The following is an 18,000-nucleotide window of genomic DNA, read 5'->3' as shown; positions in this document are numbered from 1 at the left end:
GTGATGCATAAATCCTTCTGACCATAAAGTATCACTCAATACATCCAACCTGGATATAACAAAGGCTTACAAAAAAGCCTTATTTAGGTTCTTTGATCTAGAAAAGCATCTTACTTTTTCCATCACTAACAAAATAATGTTTAAAAAAAAAGCATTTTGGACTGAGTGCAGTGACTCAAATCTATAATCCTAGGTACTTGGGAGGCAAAGATTGGGAGGATCTCTGGTTTAAGGACGCCTGGGCAAAAAGCTCATAAGACCAGATCTCAACTAATGGCTGGGCAGGCATGATGGTACATGCTTGTCATCCCAGCTATGCAGGGAAACAAAATAGGAGAATCATGTTCCAAGCTGGCCTGTACATAAAGCAAGACCCTATCACAAAAATAACCAAAGTTAAAAGAGCTTGGGATGTGGCTCAAGTGGTAGATTGCCTGCCTAGCAAACACAAGACCCTACAATCCACCCCAGTACCCCTCACCCCACACACAAAAGGAACCAAGCCTTAGATTAAATAATATTAAACATTTCAGTTCTTGTGATGTGCCTAGCTCATTGACAGGTGATTTACATAAACCAAATCCTCACAACAACCCTAAAATGCATACTTTTTTTCTTCTTAGCCTCAATTTTAGTATCTATAAAAATGGAGATATGTAATTTAACCAAAATCATGTACCATCAAGACAATAAGTGGCAGAGCCAAGGACGTGAACCTACTCCAAAAGCTCATCTCTCCCCAAGTCACCATTTGCTATATGTTCATGCCCCCAGAAAAGGCCCTTCACTCCAACTGCTTATTCCTATATACTTGGAAATGGAATTTTGCCTCTCTCAAAGTTGTAGCCAGGAAACTAAAAGTATAAGCAAGAAAAGCAGGTGTTAACTAATTAGGCATAGGACAATCAAGAAAGGCTTTGCTGAGTGCACCACACTTGAAGAGTCTTAAAAATGAATAAATGAGTACAAGTTAGTCTGAAATATTATCCATACTAACTATGCTTTTATATGTCTGGTTATGAGGCCTGTCTGTACTTTCCTGACTTATTGAGCAAGTCTGAATTATCTAAAGCAGTGATATCCAAAAGAATTGTCTGTGACAAATGAAAATGTTCTGGATATTTTCTTTCCAATATGGTAGCCACTAACCACACATGTATAGGAACACTGAAAATATGGCTACTGTGACTGAGGAAGTTTCTATTTAATTAATTTTAATTAAGTATAAATAGCCAAACATGGTGAGTGGGTCTCATGTTGAACAGTACATGACCAGATATGGCCTGGTTGCATTCCTTCAAACTTTCTACTAAAGATAGGATAGAGGGATGCTCAGGTAATGAATATGAAGAGAAAGACTCAAACCAGGTTTTATATTTGTGCTAATGATTTAGAGTTTTTACATTCAATATTAGCTACTGAAAAATATTTAACATTATTCCTTTTGAGATTCCTTTAGAAATCTCCTGATTATATGCGAAATAGATAAATACATACATATACACACAAAGAACTTAGTTTAAGATGTTGAGCATATACGTCATGGATTCAATTATTTTTTTATCAGAAAAGAACATTCTTTTATTCCTGCCAAGTTTAAAGAAAAATTATTCTGACTCATGGAAACTGTAAGGTAGACTTTACTCTGGAATTTTACAATAGGTATCAAGAAGCAATAGGAGGGCTCAGATTCAAACATGGTAAAGGCAGTGAGGAAGTAATAGCTAAGAATCTGGTATTGGAGGGACAGAAAATTACTGACAGGAGGAATCAAGGATAGAGGGATTCTTATTAACCCAATTTAAGATTCTTGCTGAAGGCAGACCAGGATGATCAGTTGTCACCTGAAAGGGAGGTAGTGGTGAATAAGGAGTTTGATCAGATATCAAAGGTGAGAGGATTCTGACTAAATTGACAGCAGGATTTTCGCTGCAACTGGTCTGGGCAGGGGGAGAACAAAACAGAGCCCTCAGAGGAAACTAACTATAATTTGGTCAAAGAAAGAGACTTTTAAAAAACCCACACAAGATTAATGCTATGACCTTTCGTGGAGTATTAGAGGGTAGGTGAAATAGAGAGTTCCCAGAGACTCTTACTTCCCATCAATAAAGTTCGCAATGGTGTAATCTGAAATTCCTTTCCTCCACTCATTCCTCTCAGCCCTCCCCAGAATGCTTATGAAGCCAAGAGAACAGTCACCAGGATAAACATAAAAGAGTGTCATGAATGTGTTGAGGAAGTGAAGGAATGACCATCATTATTTAAACCCAAGGACCATAACGGCTGGCCACCAACTTGCTTGCCTTCCACACTCTTCTCTTTTCCCCAGCTCTTCTATTCCTTTCTGTTCTCAACTAGTTGGTTTGTCCCTGACTTCCAAAGTTAGGACACAACTTCTTTACAAAAAACGAAAAAAGTAATAATGATTCTCATAGGGAAGGAACAGAGAGTTCATAGAACCATTCTACACTTGGCCCTGAGTCAGGTAGAAAGGTGTGCATTCATGCTTGCTCCCTCAAGGACTCAACCAAGTGAGCACTATAGCTGTTCTGGCTGTCTTGAACTCAATCCCCAGGTCACACTAATTTGCTTGGGGCTGGTCTTCTTGCAGCATCCTATTCTTCCCTCAATGACAGTCAGCTTGCTCACCATTGTCACCAGCGCACACAGCACACAATACTAATGAAAACTGTTATGAGTAGTGAAAAGCTTATTTTTATAAGAAGTTGAAAGAAAAGCTGTGATTCTCTATTCAATGCAGCTTTGGCATATCTGCCTCTTAGAGCTAACTTGTGCAAGAGAAATATTGAAGGATGGCCATCAGAAAGCTTTGGAGGATGACTATCAGAGACCTGGTCTCCTTACCCCAGCCTCAGAGCAAATCTCCCACTCCAGATTCCTCCTCTGCTATCAGCCCAGCACCTGTGGGATACAAAAGTGGTGGCCCTTCCCAGCTGCTTTATCACCTCCAATATTAAGTTCCTGAAACTTCCTGGCCAATAGTACTGGTTCATTTTAATGGAAGAGACCAGCTACTTTTGTTTTACATTCCCCTGCAGAATCAGCCGTAACAGCACAAGGTTAAAGATGAATGGGTGGAATATTCATTTCCTATAGCAGATATTCATAAATAAGCATTCTCATAAGATACACAGGGCTTTTCAGAGAGATGTTCAGAACACTTCCTGGTGACGTTCACACTGAAGCCAAGCTGGTGGGAATAAATGAAATATTTCAAGCTGCCTTAAAACATAAAATCTTTAGAGGGTACTATAAACTTATATGGATAAAAAAGTAGTTTGGCTTAATTGTGAATAATCTTGATATTATTATAATTTGTGGTAAGGGAGGAAAAGTCTGTTGTTCAGAATGAGAGCAATAATGAAGTATCTTTGTATCCTCATTTTGCTCAAACACTAAAGCAGGCTGTCAGAAAAACATGCAGAAACCCTGAGCAAGATAATGGGATTTCTCTTAATTTGATTTGCTATGGAGAACGCTGGCCTGTTTAATACATCCATGTGGAGTTGCTGTTTATATTTTGGTTTGCAATTAGCGTAGTCATTCTGAAGCCTCTAGCTGACTTCCCCTCCCACATAAATCTAATTTGGCCTTGAGGAGGGTTATTAGAGCATCACACGGAACACAAACAAAGGGAGATATCTGCCAAACAGCAGGCAGACTGGCTTGATGCACGTGGGGCTAGCGCTGAGGCAGCAGCCAGACTGGTGCAGTGCTGGGAGTAGCAGAAGGGACGGGACCCAGACAACACATCCATCCCCAGCCCTCCCACCCACCCAAGCCACCCCACTCCCCCAAGACACCCCACCCCAGCCTTGTGGTTTGGCCAAAGCAATTTCATAATAAAATAAAGGGATGAAGCTGAGGGGATATGAAAGCTATAAAGAAAAGATTTAAAATTGATTTTGAAAGTTTCTAAACCAGGCCATAGAATGGATGGTCTGTATTGAAGTAAATGCTTATTCTCCCCCCTAAAACTCCTTGTAAAGAGTGACATTTCAATTTTCCCTGGCTTTGGGGAACTTGATTTTTTTTTTTTTTTACAGCTCTACAACTCAGCCTTTGAGAAGCACCTTCTAGCAGTGATAATAAAGTACACTGAGTTGGGCTATGGACAACATTGATAAAGAGGCACTAATCCTTATTCTCTGCGAAAAATAGTCTGAAGGCAGATTCTATCCCAAAGGGTAAGAAAGAAGAATGCTAAACACGACTAGCAGTGACCTATTTTTCACCAAGAAATTGGAGCTCAAGTACATTTTGACTAAAATGTTGTTCACAGGGACAAGCAAAGGACCTAAAACTTTTTATAAAGGGCATTAAAGTCCAAGCATATAGTTTTGTGATGACTCTAAAGAAGAGAGATAAGAAGGTTATTCTGAGAAGACTGAGGGGATATAAGAACATTGATCTGGCAGACCCCCTATAGGATATACATTTGTAGTTGGCAATTTGTCTTAAACAGGTTCCCCATTATTCATAAAGTTGGTAGAAGCAGCTTTTAAGAGCCCCAGAGAGTCCTGACCAAGGTCTATGGGAACTCTGATGAGCATAACTTTGTACAAAACTTTACCCTGATGTGAGGAGCAGAATGCTAATGATCTGAATATGTTCCTCAGGCAGAGCAGTGAAAATTACTGCTCCCCCTAGAACACATGGAGAAGTCTCTAGAATTGAACTTGAAAAATGCACTTCTGTCATATTCTGTATATTCTACTTAAATACATGTCTTTCAACAATGTATCATATACTGACAGTATTAAAAGTTGCAGACATATGAGCTTCACACATGGCTGAGAAAAGTAGATATCAGATAGAGATAGACATAGATAGACAGAGGATAGATAGATAGATGATAAATAGATGATACATCTTTAAAATTAAAAGAAGCTTTGCAACTCATAAGGATTTTTCTAAAGTCATGTGGGTATATGGGGAGGTTGGCAAGGAAGAAATAGAAAAATGGAAGCAACTTTTCCAGCTATTTCAAAGTAAGAATGGACATAGATTTAGCTAGAAGAAGGGGAAACATATCCATGTCCCTTGCTGGAGTCCAAGAAAATCGTGGCAATAAACACCCTGTTGAGTTCTGGTCTATTGAGCGCTCTGCTGTGTGCTTGACAACCTCTTCTAACCTTGACCTGTTTACTCTTTCTACCCTACCTTACTCCAGAAAGAGGAAGATTTTATCTTACTGCCCAGCTTCCCACAAGGACAAATCTCCCTGCTCTCAGCATCTGCTTCTTCACGTGCGATAACTGATGGAATGAACCTCTATGGGGAAGGGCCAACTTCTGGGGATTTCTCTCTTCTGCTTGATCTCTGTTACAAGTTTAAATGCCTCAGGACTCTGACCTAGGCTCTGATACATTAGCTTCTCAAACATTTCTTTAGAAGTTCTTTGTGACAAGGCCACAAGTTAAGCTTTAAGATGCCTATAAATATGTGATCAGAAATGTCAAGTAGATGATCAGATGACTAGATCTGGCTGTTAGAAGAGGTTTGGTATAAAGACAATATATCTGCTCTGCCAGATCCTGGTGTCAATGCCTGTAAGCCTACTCCTCCTCTAGATTCCCAGGGTCAACCAGAGAAAGTAACAGTCCCCCTTCCCCCTTGCTTATATCAGGACCCCCCCATCCTTGTTCCCTCAGAGGAGTCTTTTTCATTTGTTTGGTTTGTTTTTTGGTTCTCCTGGGGTTTGAACTTAGACCTTGTACGTACTGATAAGTGTTCTGCCACTTAAGCCATACCTCCAGCCCTTTTTGCTTTAGCTTATTTTGTAGATAGGTTCTTGCTTTTTCCTGGGCCATCCTGGGACCAGATGCTTCTACATATATCTCCCATGTTACTGGTATTACAGGCACACACGACTGGCTTGTTTATTGAGGTAAGGGTCTTGCTTTTTGCCCAGGCTGACCTCAAACTGCAATCCTCCTTATGTCTGCCTCCTGAACAGCTAGGATACAGGCATGAGCCACCATGCCTGGCCTCTTAGGAAGTCTTGGCAGTTACCCCAGATATCCCTGATCTTATCCACTGACCCTTCATCTCTACTGTCTCCATCCCCTACTCCACCACCTCACCGATCCAGGCTATAGCACTTCCTATCCAGACCTCCAGAGGAGGCACCCAACTTAGCTTTTCCCAGCCCACTCTCCACCCACAATCAAAGTGTCCTTTTTAGTATGTATATGGATGATTATTCCCCTGTGGTTACCGACTTCTTCTCCTTGTTTGTTCTCTATAGCCCACCTGATTTTGTCCTGCCTATGGCCTTTCCATTTGCCATTGTCTTTTGGATAAGTGAACTCCTTCCACAGTTACTTTCTTTCACTTCCTCCAACAAGCAAAGCTACTATCTTTTCCCCCCACATTTTTCCTTAGTGCATATTGACTATACCATTGGGGAGTTTCCATGTGATATTTCCATACCTGAGTATAATGCACTTTGATCACATTTATATATCTATTCCTCTTTCTTATGCAGTCCTTTCTCCCTGGAAAGATCTTCCCAGTCATCCACATCCTGTTCCTTTCAATTAATGCAACAATTCGTGCCAGCATATCTAAGTTCCTCCATAAGGCTCCATTTTGGGGGCATTGATGAACAAAAGCCCTCACTTTCACAGCACTTACAATAACAAATTAAATGAAAACTTGTCAGATGGTGATAAGTTTTACAAAGAAAAATAAGACAAGACAAAAGGAGCAAAGAAAAAAAAAAGGAGCAAAGAATGACTGTGGAAAAGGAAGGAACTGATATTTTATACAGGGTGATCAGGAAAGACTTTACTAAGAAAGTCACATCTGACAGAGATATGAAGTGCATGACAGTGAGTGAGCCAATTTGCTGTCTTGATAAGAGCATTGCAGACAGAGGAAACAGCAAATGTAAAGATTCTCAGCAGAGGGGCCAGGTACATGGCTCCAGCCTGCAATCCCAGCCACTTGGGAGGCTGACATCAGGAGTGTCATGGTTCGAGACTAGCCCAGACAAAAAGTTAGCAAGACCTCTTCTCAATAAACAAGCTGGGTGTAGTGATTCATGCCTGTGATCCTATCCATGTGGGAGGTGGAAGTAGGAGGATCTCCATCTGAAGCTAGCCCAGGAAAAAAGCAGAAGAATCTATCTTAAAAATAACTAAAGCAAAAAAAAAAGGGCTGGAGGCATGTCTCAAGTGGTAGAGTGCCTGGCTTGCAAGCAGAAGGCCCAATACCACCAAAAACAGAAAAAGAAAAGATTCTGTGCTATGGAGATACAGCCCAAGAAGGAGGCTGCCATGGCTGGAGCAGAGCAGAGGATTCAAGGGCACTAGGAGACAAGGCAAGAAAAGTGGCTAAGGACCATGATAAGCACTCTGGATTTCACTTCAAGATGGGATGTCAGCAGAGTGTTCAGAAAACTGATGTGATCTGAGCCACATTTTTTAAAAAATGACTCTGGCTACTACAATGAAAACAGACAGCAGTGGAGAAAGTGGAAGAAAGACACCAGTGAGAAGGAACTGCAATCATCCAGATGATGAGGAGTCCTATCAGAACAGCTGGCAACATATTAGCAATGCACAGAAGGAAAAAGCTGGCTCAATGACAATGTTTGAAGGTGGAGCTCACTGGACTCACTGATGAATGGCATGAGTGTTGAGTTTCTACCCATTCTTCAGAAAGAGCTTGTGCCAGTTCCTCAGACACCTTCCTGATTGCCTTTCTCTACCACACAACTCAGGTTTTCCTACTTAGATTTAACCCTTTCCTTGCACTTATCCTTCATGATTCTTGCTACCCTCGTAATAAAGCAGGAATCATTCTAATGATGAATTCATCCCCATGCTAACTCATACACGGAGAGGTCCAGCCGGTTTCCATCCCATTCTTCACTCTTCTCAACACAGCGCTGCTTGAGATGCTTATCAGGTGTTTCCAGTTAAACTGTAGTTGGCCTGACTGCACTGAAGTCCACCTGATCAGACCGATATAGATGTGACTTTTATATTATTTTTGTACTGTTATTCAAACAGAAGTGGAGATTCTTGAACTCTGACAACTATGATATTGATTCTTGAGTATGCCTAACAGTTTAATGCTTGATTTTTTTTGTATTCATTTTTTCACATGTTCATACATTGTTTGAGTCATTTCTCCCCCTTTCCCCCTGCCCCCACCCTCTCCCCCCTGCCTCCCTATCTTCCAGGCAGAACATGTTCTGCCCTTATCTCTAATTTTGTTGAAGAGAAGACATAAGCATAATAAGAAAAACAAAGTGTTTTTGCTAGTTGAGTTAAGGATAGCTATACAGAGAGATTCCTAGCATTGCTTCCATGTACAAATGTGTTACAACCCAAGTTGATTCATCTCTAACTGACCTTTACACTGGTTCCTAATCCCCTTCTCATGTTGACTTCTGTTGCTTTAAGGTTTCTCTATTAGATCCTCTGGAGTGGGGATAGCAAACGCTTTTATGTTTTGGGTTTTCTACATATCCTCATACCTCCTGTATGTGCTCTCCCCTTGTCATGTGACCCAAAACCAACAACATTACTGTTTTTGCCCTAGATCTAAAGTCTATATATTTTAAAGCTTGATTTTTGGACCATCTGAACTAAGCAGACCTTTCAAACATTGAGCCAGTATGTAGACACACCAATTTGTATCCACATTTTTAATTCTTAGAAAGGATTACAAGGACTTTAAGTACTTATAAGTATGTATTGATATTATGAGAAGACTAAAAGGTTCTAACATAAGGATGTCACAGGCTCAGTATATTAACCATCAGAACTCTTGTATTAACCACTTAACCCAATACAAACTCTATACCATCGTCCACTTACAGTGCTAAGACCTGGCTACCAGCTATGGTATAAAGATGGCAACTCCTTACAAGACACAAATTCAGTTTTTAGAAGCTGCAATTATTTCCAAGGATTGCAAAAAAACAAGTACCACAAACACAAGGCAAAAGAAATTTATTGTTACAGTTTTGAAGACCAGAAGGCTAGCCTTGAAATGCTGGCAGAGCCATCCTCTCTTCAAAGCCTCTAGCAAAAGATGGTCCCGTTTGTTCCCACTTATGACAGTCTCTGTTCCCTGGCATTTGATAAGATAACTTCAATCACTTCCTCCATATTCACATGACCACCTTCTCTTTGTGTGTGGGTCCAAATTTCCCTCTTCTTATAAAGACACCAGTCATATTAAATTAAGACTAACGTGACCTCCTCTGAACTAATTATACCTGCAATACCCTATTCCCAAATAAAGTCTCATTCACAGATAGTCAAAGTTAGGAATTCAATAGATCTTTTAGGAAGGCAAAATTCAACCTGTAAAAAAGTGATTAAAGTTCTTTTGTTGTTTTTTTTATTTTAATTTTAATCGATATAGTTTTTCTTCTTGTTAATGGGATATGGTATTATAACTTGCTGGTTCTTGATAGTAGCCTATCCAGTGTAAAGATAAAACGAGCTAAGAATCAGGAAACCTTATCCAAGGTTGGGAGATGATGTCTGACCACTGAGATAATGTATATCGGAATGAGACTAAGTTAAACACTGAGGTCACTCCAGGCACGTAATCAACCATATGGTGAACCTTGCCAATCCTGCCATTGTTTCTTTAAGTGTCTAACTATTTTATTCTTTAAAAGCTGTTTTTATTCTTTAAATTCCTTAAAAGGTAATAGGTTATATCAGATACCTACTTCTTTTTTTCCCTTTTTGGTAGTACTGGTGTTTTGAACTCAGGGCCCTGCTTTTACTAGGCAGGAGCTCTACAACTTGAGTCCCAGGCTCAGACCTTCATGCTTTAGTTTACTTCTTAAGCAGGGTCTTGCATTTTTTCCCAGGTTGCACTTAGACCATGAGCCTCCCTCTCACTTGGGATCACAGGTATTTTTCACCATGCCCAGTCCTGATATCCACTTCTTAGTTGACCCCTATCAATGTCAGGGGCTCAGAATGGTAACCAGCTATATTTCTTACATTCAGTAAATACTATTCCATGGCTAAAGGACTGCTTAAGAACTCTTTCAAAATTTAACTCCACCATCTAAAAAATTTATTTTGTTGATAGACTTTTTATTGCACCTGACTGTAAAGACTATTTGTTGTGTGATTGAGTAGAATCTCTACCCTTATGGCTTGTCAAGGTGACCCTAGTTTAACTCAAGACTATAGATATTAGTATCTTTCTGCTAATTCTGTAGTGTTCTGGTAGGAAATAAATCAAATTGCCATATCAAGATTTAATGGTTTACTGTTTATGGTTATTGGGCCCCCTAAAACCATGATCAGACAAAAAATAGCTTTAGAGAATGGTCACATAAAATATCACTTACTGGTCTAGCCTAGAGTTAAATCCATCCTCTTTTGATAATGAGAAGAGCTAACAAATTCCTTATTTGTTGAAAACAAATAAGGAATGAGGTATCTGAAAATGTTCGATAGAGATAGTGTGATGTAATGACTAATACTTCCGGTACTTAATAATGTGCCCGTCACTATTTTATGAGGTGTTTCCAACATGCGCCATGTTTTTTTCACGTGGGTATTAACTGCATTTAAGGAAATCCTAAAAAACTGTCATAGATTAAGATTGCAATTTTTACTACCTGTAAATATTCTGATCTTAAAGATTTTGATGGTATATCACAAGTCTAAAAGTACTTGAGTATAAAACCCTCATTGGTTTTCATGAAATAATTGTAAGTCAGAACACTTCAGGAGTTAGAGTCTTACGGGATTCACTCATGAGTGCACAGCCCCAATGAAAACCTGGGTGGTCCAGCTCCACATTCCATGCTATAAATGAAAAAAATAAATAAATGGATATGAAGGTATGGGTATTAATAACACACCCATTTAATCCTCATGACTGTGGAGTTCTTTAAGAATTAATGAAATTCCATAGAAAGGGTATAATTTCATTTATTTAACCATTTCCCTCTTGATTTAGGTTGATTCTGTTTTTTCATCATACCAACTGTGCTATAATGAATTATTCACCCATGTATCTTTACATACATGTACAGCTGTCCTTTAGCACCTGTAAGATATTGGTTCCAGGACCCCTTGAGGATATCAAAATCTAAGAATGCACAAGTCCTTTATATAAAATGGTAAAGTATTCACATATAACCTATGCATATTATCTTACTATGTTTAAATCATCTCTTGATTACTTATAATACTTAATACAATCTAACTATAAATAGTAAATAGTTACAATGTAAGTAGTTGTTAAACTATTGTTTCGGAAATATGACAAGAGAAAAAGAGTAGTAGAGGGTGAGGAGGAAACTGTGCAAGTATTTTGATAGATTAATTCCTAGTAGTAGAACTAATGTTCAGAGATGTATATTTTTTATTTTTGAAAGATTAGCAAAATTTGCTAGTGTGTTTACTTAGAATTTCTATATCTCTCATCAAAAGTAAGGTTGTTCCACAGTTTTCTTTTATGTGCTAAACATATTCTATGTAGATAAAAATGTTGTGACAGACTATTAAATGAGATGGGGAGCTTTACATCTTACTTTATGCTCAGAGCTATTTAAATAAATAGAAAATAATCTGTTCCCTGAAGATTTTATAAAACTAGTTACTGAAAGCATCAGGGCTTTATGATGTTTTAAGAGTGAGATCTTTAACTGCCAATGTTAGTGCGTATTATAAATTGTAATCTGCAATCAGACACAAGAGACATGACAGCTTCAAACCAATACTGTTAACTTTACAAGAAGACACAGCTCAGGAAATGCAGCAATTTTACTCCATCCAGAGGACCAGTAGCTACATGGGAATAGGGATTTGTGCTCACACACACACACAACTACATGAGGTGAGTATAGCTATCCCTAGTGAATGATAGCTATGATATGTGTGGGTCACCCTGACACACAGAAGCCACAGCCTGTAATTCCCACAATGTTTTGTGTCATTCTAGTCATGTAGGACCAAAACCTATATGGATACTCACCTGTTTGCCTCTCTACCAGGCCATGGCAGTACCGGGGAACAAACTTCCACAGTACATAAAGTACACACATGGTGCACACTTACCTTAACCCTAGTTTCCAAAAGAGGAAACACCAGTCAGACTTCCACCAGGTATGATCTTAACCTACCTTTCACACTAGTGGTCCTTTAGGGATTGTGAATCTTGAGTCAATTTTTAATAATTTCATTTCATGTTAGAGAATCATTCATTTTTGTCCATATTTTCAAACACATTGACTTCAATAGAAAATTGTCTCTTCTGACATTTTAAAAGAAGTAGAAAGTTTTATGGTTTACCTGCTCATGTATTTGTTCTTTCCTCTCACCGATGTCAAGAACATCTGCTTTTGTCTTTATTAATTCTTATATCCACTTACTTTAAGTTAATTCCCTCACTCCCAGATTCTTGAGTTGAATATTTAGGGTTTTTTTCTGTCATTCTTATTTTCTAATAAGAGAATAAAACTACATTAAATGTTCTTCTTTATACTCCTTTATTTACATCCTTAAAGACATACTCTCATTTTGCTAATTTCTGAATGGATTAGGAAAAGATTAAAACAAATAAGCCTAAGTTATTTGGAAAGGGGTTTAATTTCCAAGGAACATTTTTCATTACTACATAACATGTGACCTATTGCTTTTGGAAAACTCATCAAAATATTATCTGTGCTTTTTATCCTAGAGTACCCAGGACTTCCTCAGTATTTTAGACTGGGGTTCCCTGAAGCAAACCCTGAGTCAAGAATTCACTTGCATGTGACTAATTAAGAAAATGCTCTCAACAGAATCAGGTAAGGAAGTGAGATAAGCAGATCAGATTAGGAGGAGTCTGTAGTGACAAGATATTTCCCACTTAAAGAATACATTGCTCCTGGGAGAAATAACCAAATTCACTCTTTGGGCAGGAATCCAGGCTTATCTTGGGACATAACAATGGACCTGAAATATTTAGACACCATCACTAGGTAATGGGGATTCTTCTTAAAACTGGCTTGGACCATGTATAGATAGTGCTTTTCAGTCAGCAAGACTAGAAAATGAACACTTTTAAGGGGTACGACTCCTATTTCCAATATTTCTAATTCAAGTACTAGATGAGACAATAACAGAGTGAATCCAAGATAACAGAGTGAATCTAGTCCTACATTCTGATATCCATCTTCCTCAGTGGAAATACTTTTCTACTGCCTCTTTTTCGAAGCCCCTTTTCACAACTCTTTCTCAACAACATGTTGGAAGACCTGTCAAACAGAATAAAACAAGAAAAAGAAATAAAAAGTATACTGAATCAGAAGAAAAGCAAAATTGTCTTTGCTCACGGATGATATGATCTTTTATGTAGAAAACAAACAAAAAAAAATCAACCAAAAAACTTCTAAAAGTGATCATGGCAAAGTTACATTGGATGAAATTTGTACAAATTCATAGTGTCCAATACCATGAGTGAATTCTAATGTGTCTATTATGTGTCAATATAGTCCATCAATTGTAACAAATACACTGCCACGTCAGGGGGAGTTGACCATGGAGGTTATTTGCCTGTGGTGGGGCAGGGAATATGTGACATATTCGTACCTGCCTTCTAATCAATTTTCCTGTGAACTGCTCTAAAAATATAAAAACTTAAAATATCAGTAGTCAAACATCCAAATTAAATCAGATTCTGCATTATACAATCTATCACTAAATGCAAAATATGTTGCTATTAAACCTCAACGATGTCTAAAAACTAGAAATTTCTATTACCAACTTGGGTATTAACCATTATGGCTAACTTCCTTTGCCCTCCAGCCAGGAAAAGACAAATATCATGAAGTAGTATATGTGAGGTTCCAATTGGTGACCTACCTCCAAATGTACTCTAAAATACTTTGAATCACCTAAATGTCATATTTATAATCACCTTCTAGTTCCACCTAGAGCTCCACTATTTTAGGAAGCATGACTTCCTGTGCTTTAGGAAACAGGAGTCACCGCGGTGGCTGATCTGAACTACCACCAGCTACATGCTTCCATCCCAGCTACCGCTGCCATTTTATCCATATGGCCTGAGTCACCACGTAGGAAAATTATCTCACCTATATATATATCTCCTCACATTTACAGTAATTCAATACAGCATCATAACAAAATCCAAGCATCAAGTGACATATTTTATCTTCACACTGACATTAGCAATAATATTCATCATTAATGTTGGGCTTTATCATAACAAATGGGCTAAGCTTCAACATCAGGATTTCCATCTGGAACTAAATTACATAAGTTCCACTGGTCATGTTCATCCAGGCATCTTAACAATGTAGTGTCCTCACATGTACAGAAAGCAATGTGAGTCAACTCCCTGTATAGCTATCCTTATCTCAACTAGCAAAAACCCTTGGTCCTTCCTATTATTGCTTATACTCTCTCTTCAACAAAATTAGAGATAAGGGCAGAATAGTTTCTTCCTGGTAGCGAGGGGTTAGAGGGGGTAAGGGAGAGGGCAGGGGAATAAGGGAGGGGACAGGGGGAAGGGGGCAGAAATGACCCAAACATTGTATGCACATATGAGTTAAAAAAAAAACAACAATGTGGTGTCCTATTTGGGGATAATATTAATTCAGGAGTCTTTTTACTTTATACTTCTGCTTAAGTTTTCCTTCTGAAAAATTATATGACATTTAATTTTACATATTAAATGTTACATATTACATACATTTTACATAGTACATTATGAGAGTAAGCCCCAATAGGGTATCAATGCTTCCAACAAGTGAATATTATTAATTATGTTTGAAATGAGATCCCTTGGAAATAAAGGCACTCTTACAACCAAATCCACATATATTATTCTTGCATAACAACAAGGAAATTTTACATGTTTCCAAAAGTCTTTCCTACTCAGACCTTGGTTGGTGCTTCTTTTGAATCTTGAAAGAATATTACCCCAATAGTAGATAATGAGCTAGGTGCCAATGGCTCACACCTGTCATCCTAGTTACTCAGGAGGCAGAGATCAGGAGGATTGCAGTAGAAGCCAGCCTGGGTGAACATTTCATGAGACCCTATCTCAAAAAATTTCCAAAAAAAAAAAAAAAGGACTGGCACAGTGGTTCAAGTGGTAGAGCACCTGCACTACCTACTCTGCCACACTATATACATATTACCACCATCTGGGCTTTATAGGATACTGTAGCCACCTCAGAAACTTCTTTATTTTTATTGCTCAAAGGATGAAATAAAGCCAGGCACAGTGGCTCACTTTTGTAATCCCAGCTATCCAAGAGGAAGAGAATAAACAGTCCATGGTTCAAGGCCAGCCCAGGCAAAAAGTTAATGAGAACCAACTCAACCAGAAAGCTAGAAATGGTGGTACCTATAATTATAGCTACCCAAGAGGCATAACTAGGAGGATCATGATCCAGGCCAGCCCTGGCAGAAAGAAACAAAATGATACCTATTCAAAAAGTAATTAAAACAGAAAGGGCTAGAAACATGGCTCAAGTGGTAAAGCACTTGTCTAATAAACATGAGGCCCAAGTTCCAACAATAGTACTACCCCAAATCCTAGTACCACCCCCAAAAAGAATAAAATATTAGGAGCATAACAATTAGATGTGACCTAATATCAGGTAAGGTCAACAGTTACTCATATGTGAAAATGTTGAAGAAAAAAGAAACCACTGATAAGAATTCTAAAAATTCCTAACCCCTGAAATACTGAGGTCACCCCTTTGTTGTAGGGAGAACTTGCAAATATGATGGGATTTTATTCCCATAATTAGGTTACACTAAATGGCACTGATAGAATTCTAGCAGAAATAATTAAGATCCCCAAGAAGCTGATTTTGAATTAATCAAAATGGAAAGTTTCCAGGGTGAGCCCTAATCAGCAAGCCCTTTGCAAGAAGATCAGAGACAGAATAATCAGAGATTCAAAGCAGGAGCTATGCTCTCAATTTGGTTATGAAGATGCCAATTGCCACTTCATAGGGAAGAGCAAGCAGCTTCTGGGAAGTGAAGACCTGAGATTTACAACCAAAAGGAACTGAATCCTGCTATCATCCAGGGATCCTTGAAGAGGACACCAAGCTTCAGATCACAGCCCTTACCACCACCTTGATTTTAGACCAGTTGAAGAGCACTCATCTAACCTATGCCTGGACCCTTGACCCACATATACTACAAGATAATACATTTGTTTCACATTAATCCTGTAAGTGCTAATTTTTAATGCAGAAACCTAAAACAAACACTATAATTCATGTAGAGCTAACCAATAACTTCAAGGTTATGCTTACCTTCAATTTACGTAATTTGTGATTATATGTGTCAGAGGGCAAATTTGTCTCATGTAATAAAGACGCACATTCCACAGAACTATCCAAGCAACCAGAAATCAATGAGAAAGTATAATAATCAATAATGGTGATGCACTGAGGTCATGATTCCTGCCAAAATCAGATATCTCTGAGAGAGAGAGGAGAATATGATGAATGTCTGCCTTCATTTGGTATCCATGGCCCATAGACATAAGAATGGATTATTACTACTTGGCAGAAAGGCAGACTGTAAATGGATTTAACAATTGTTTTCTTTATGGGGTTTGAAGGCTCTTCAAACTCCCCAAGAAAATTTTCCTACAGCTGGTTTATTTTGGAATACTTGGCATAGGGATGCCTGGCAGAACAGATTTCAACAGGAAGCCCTTTGTGATGATAGAAGTATAATTTCAAAATAGAAAGGGAGACACAAATCGTGTCCTTGGTGAATCAAGTAGTGCATTAATTATCTAGGCTGCATAACAAATTTCTGAAAAACCTAGCAACATAGAACAATGAAAATGTATTCTGAGGGCCATGAATCCATGAGTGGTTTAGCTGCATGGTTCTGATGGACGATCTTCCATGAATTTGCACCAGGGCTTCAGTGGACTGAAGGGTTTATTGAGACAGAAAAATTTGCTTCTAAGTTCACTAATGTGGCTGTTAGCAAGAGACTTCAGTTGTGGATTTCTAGATAACACTGTTCACACAATGGCAGCTGGCTGCCCAAAGCAACTGATCTAATAGAAGGGGGCAAAGGGAAAATGGAAGGGAGAGAAATCATGATGAAACCACAGTAGTTTATTACCTAATCTTGGAAGTAATATGCCATCTCTTTTGCCATATATAATTGATCATGAATACAAACTATGGTCAGGCACTGGTGGCCCACATCTGTAATCCTAGCTACTTGGGGGGCTGAGATTGGGAGGATTGTGGTTTGAGTCCATCTTAGGCAAATAGTTCATGAGACACCATTCCAAATTAACCAGAAAAAAATGGACCGGAGGTATGGTTCAAGTGGTAGAGCACCTGCTTTGCAAGCATGAAGCTCTGACCTCAAATTCCAGTCCCATCAAAAAGAAAAGACAAATTCTGGTATGATATGTAAGATGTGTAACTATACAAAGATATAAACACCAAGAAGCAGAGTAAAGGCCATCTTTGAAGCTGTATACTACAAGTAGTAAGTTTGGTCCAAGACTTGATGGAATCTTGCGATCCAATATTCCATCAAACATTAGAGCACGGCTTATTGATCTAAGAATGAAAGTATTTCACAGGGTGGGTGCTTTAGGGAGCCTACAACCTCCTTGGGGTAAAATGTCTGTGATACTACCAATGATAGGTTTCTAATGCCTACCTTCTCTTACCATTGACCACTGTTATCTCCCTATTAAATAATCCTCACACTATTTGCTCATTTGGACCTTTTCAGCTGGGACCCTCACAATTGGTCACATGTGACCTAATCAAACACAACTGATTACCTGAACTGTTCTTACCACCTTCTCAGACATTTATATTGCCTTTCTTTAACATCTGACTGGCAAGATATTCAGTAAGATATCTAAAGTAGGATTGATTCGAAAACCTTAAATCAAACTTATAGCCTGGGATCTCTTAAAATAGAGCCTGAAAATGCATTTGGGAAGCACAACCCCAGTTCTTCA

General features: G+C 38.6%; 1 long non-coding RNA gene across 5 annotated transcripts in view; it reads left to right on the top strand.

Annotated features, from left to right (window-relative positions):
- LOC141420801 (uncharacterized) overlaps nucleotides 1-18,000 on the top strand; it is a 183,336-nt gene that overhangs the window by 143,674 nt on the left and 21,662 nt on the right. For 3 of the 5 annotated variants that reach the window (XR_012445450.1, XR_012445451.1, XR_012445449.1), the window contains 3 exons: nucleotides 4,068-4,208; nucleotides 11,054-11,140; nucleotides 12,703-12,811. This is a non-coding gene — a long non-coding RNA (uncharacterized lncRNA). The remainder of the gene's footprint in view (nucleotides 1-4,067; nucleotides 4,209-11,053; nucleotides 11,141-12,702; nucleotides 12,812-18,000) is intronic. The other 2 variants (XR_012445452.1, XR_012445448.1) reach the window with 2 other exon arrangements.

Source organism: Castor canadensis, chromosome 2, assembly GCF_047511655.1.
Source record: "Castor canadensis chromosome 2, mCasCan1.hap1v2, whole genome shotgun sequence".
NCBI classification, from domain to species: Eukaryota; Metazoa; Chordata; class Mammalia; order Rodentia; family Castoridae; genus Castor; species Castor canadensis.
Note: the sequence above shows the minus strand (reverse complement) of the source record. Positions and strands in the feature narration are given on the sequence as shown.